A 3,837-nucleotide genomic window follows, 5' to 3' on the forward strand; every position below is an offset into this window, starting at 1 on the left:
ATTTGGGGACAACTTGATAACCTTTTATAATTCAGGGGGTGTTTAATTTTAGTGAAGACTTTTTAGACGAATATGATAATACAGGGGGTTATCTGATTTTTTTCCTTTAAAAGTAACATTAGGGTAATAACATCTTTTCAACATAGTTGATGATTATTTTGATCCCTTCAAATAAAATTTCTGACAAACCCAGTGTATTTGCAAAATGAGAACTTGAGGGAAAGTTGCAAAAAAAAAATAAATAAATAATACAAATTTCAAATTTATTTACAATTATATCAAAGCGTCATTGTAATTTATCCAAAAAATTGTGAGTATTGAAAGGTCACTCCTGAGGTTGACCGTTACATTTTGAATGGAGTATTCTATTCACTGCAAATTCAAGAGAGTTGTGCATAATTCCATTGCACATTGTACCCAAATAGCACCTTAACAAATCAAAAGTCAACTTCCATTTGGGACCGGGACAATCAAAAGTCAGCAAACATGGCAATTTGAGGCCACAAACTACCATTCAAGACCATAAAAAGTTTTACAAATTACCAATTCATGCCATTTATAGGCAACACCCATTTGATTTAAATCTGCAACCCATCTAGAAATTCTCTGTTTTACATTGGCTTTCATGTCAATCATCTACGAGATGTCCACAAAAGAACACAATTTGTTGTTTAAAAAAGTGTGCCAAAAGCTCAATTCGACTCTCTAGATTCCAAGGCAAATCACCATAAAAAGGAACAGCTAGGCTTTGCCAAGAGGTGAGATTAGTACCATCAAATTTTATGCAAGATAAAGAATTAATTTAAGGGGTTACAACCATAATCCCAATCAAATGTAACAGAGTATAACTCAGACCTAACTCACGACACATGATATGTTCAATTCAGACCTAATTTTTTAAGCATTACCATTCAATTCGAGTTCAATTTATCCTTAAATTTTAAACTTAGATTTGTAAATCAAGTTGAGATTCCATATATATATATATATATAACATACCCACACTAAAAACTACACGGCAATCGTGTTTTAATTGAAATTTTGTTTTCAAATTGCACAATTTGAATCATTAAATCATATTCAAATAATGTTTTTGCAAATAAAAAATCGAGAAGGATATGGTACAAAAAAAAAAAAAAAAAAAATCATTCCTACGTCGTAAATATGTATGAAACTTTTTAGAAGTCTGAAATAAATAAATTTAGAAAACTAATAACATACTGTTAATTACAAAGACTAATATTTTTCTCATCTCAAAATACCAAAAGTAAAAATGGGGATGTGTGAGTTGGCTTCTTTCAAATTCCATTTTCTTTACTTAAGTAATCTATACAACTATTTTTATTATTTTTATTTTTTTCCAACTTAACTTACTGACTAAGAGTCCGTTTAGGGTTGGGTTTGTTGTTGGAAGAAAAAAATATATTTTATGGATAGAGCTGTCAAAAAATTGTTATTAGTAATACAAAAAATTGTGGTAAGTAAAAAACATGTTGGGCATTTGGTGACAAATTATAATGAGTATTTCTCATAATTAATTTATTTTGTAACAATTTATTTAAAACAATTCTATTACTAATTTTACAATAACATCCTTTAATGTGATGTTACCATATGTTACAGTAGCAACTTTATTAAAATTATCTAATGAAAAAAGTTATCTAAAATATTTAACTTCTATTCTAAACCGTTTTAAAAGTTACAAATTGTAGTTTCATTCAAACATTTTATTGAATTAAATTTGGTAGCCATTAAAAGCTCATTTAATTGTTAGCAAACACATCTAAACGCAAATTTTTAAAATAAAATTACTTTTAAACGGTAGAGAAACAATCTCAAATAAGCTCTAAGTAAGGGTGACAATTTGTGTTCGTGTCATGTCTTATTGATATTTAATAATCATGTCAAGAACACTTAACACTAACTTAAACCCTTTTATTAAACAAGTAAACGTGTTAACTCGTTTAATGTCAAGAACACTTAACACTAACTTAAACCCGTTTATTAAATAAGTAAACGTGTTAACTCGTTTAATGACCTGTTTATCAAAACGAGACATCAATATTTAATCAAATACTAAATTATAATAAAAAAATTATCATAATTAATCCAAATATTTAAAATAAAAAGAAAAATAATAAAGCATAGACAAAATTTATGTTGAGATGAATTAATTATCCATAGTAATTGGTTTTGAATAGGTAACATATTACATATGTCATATTCATGATTATAACATGTTGAGTTAAATGGGTTATAAACGAATTACACGGGTTAAAATTTTTCACCCTAATCCGATATGGTTAAGTAAACGGGTTAATCGTGTCGACCCTTTTATGACCCAAACCTATTTATACCAAACCCAAACCTTTTTAACTCGTGTCATGTTGTAATTTACCACCCCTAACTCTTAGTCACATATACTTAAGAATATTAAATAGTCCGTATTTATTAACATTTTGAATATTTTTGTATTAAAAAAATTAATAAATTAAAATGATAATTGTTTCAATGAAATAATTACAAATTAGGAAATAAACTATGGCTCTCACGTTGTTCCTCCTCACCGCTACCGCTATATGTGACTGAGTGGTTAAGTAAGAAAAAAACAAAAAAAATACCTGGCTGTTTACTACCTCTGCCAAGAAGAACGGAGTATTACGGTTTCGAGGCAGTGACCAAGAAGAACGGAGTATTACGTTTTCGAGGCAGTGACAGAGAGAAACGTTTTCGGGGCAGTAACAGAGAGAGACGAATATGCTTTAGGGCTTTCGAAAGCGGTTTCAGAGCTCTCACGGCGGCCGGCAAGAGGTCCGACGCAGCCTATGTCACCGGCAACCGCAGTTTCAGTCCGCAAATCAAGGTACTAGAGGTAGTACCGGTGTCGCAGGCTTTGGGAAAATTCCTAGGGGGCGTCTCTGAAGCCTCACGTCACCAAGCTATGAGGAAAGTGTGGGAACACATTCGTCTGAACAAACTCACGGTCTATTCCTTTCTCCCTTATTGTATTTGTTCTTGTTATTGCTTTTGAGTAGCTAGGTTGAACGAAAATACTGCTATTGCCATATTTTTCTTTTGTTATCTCAGTCAATTTTAGATTATCTCATTCTTTCTCAGTAATGCAATTATTTTTTGGTTTGCATATAGTCATTTTCTCTTATTTTATCTTCAATTAGTACTCCAAACCTTTTCAAGAATGTCTTCATTTCAGCTTAGAGGATGGTGTGTTTTTTAAATTTCTTTGTTAGACATTTGAAACTACTATGTGATTGTGATGTTTAAATTGATGTTTGTGTTGTTGAAATTTCCTGTCGGGCTTGATTTGTTAGACATTTGAAACTACTACGTGATTGTGATTGTGATGTTTAAATTGATAACTCAAAAAAAATTTTAATAGGTTATGAAATCTTCGATTGAAGCATAGGAAAAATAATAGAAGAAACCTATACATAAGAGTGTTCTTATTATCAGTTAACCTATACATAAGAGTGTTCTTATTCTCAACTGATAATAGTGATTTAAGGAGGACAAGACCTTTAGCTGGTGGATGCATCACTGGAACCCCAACTAAACAAGAAATGTGTCAGGATCTTTTTTGAGATATAAAAGAAGAAATTATTCAATAGTTATAGTTGAAAAAAACATGCACAACAGACTTAATTTTTCATGTATTTTTGGTTGCTTTAACTATAATAATATTAGTTAACAGCGGTATCTATTTTTGTTCCTATCAGTGAAAATTTTCTGGCTTTACACATCTTTTTAGTAGCCAAAGAAACTTCAATAATGGATTTATGAGCATTGTCAAACTTGATAGCGAATTTCCTTAGGACTCGT

Source organism: Cornus florida, unplaced genomic scaffold (assembly GCF_030987335.1).
Source record: "Cornus florida cultivar Cherokee Brave unplaced genomic scaffold, ASM3098733v1 CherokeeBrave_3.0.0_Hap2_Chr01, whole genome shotgun sequence".
Lineage (NCBI taxonomy): Eukaryota > Viridiplantae > Streptophyta > Magnoliopsida > Cornales > Cornaceae > Cornus > Cornus florida.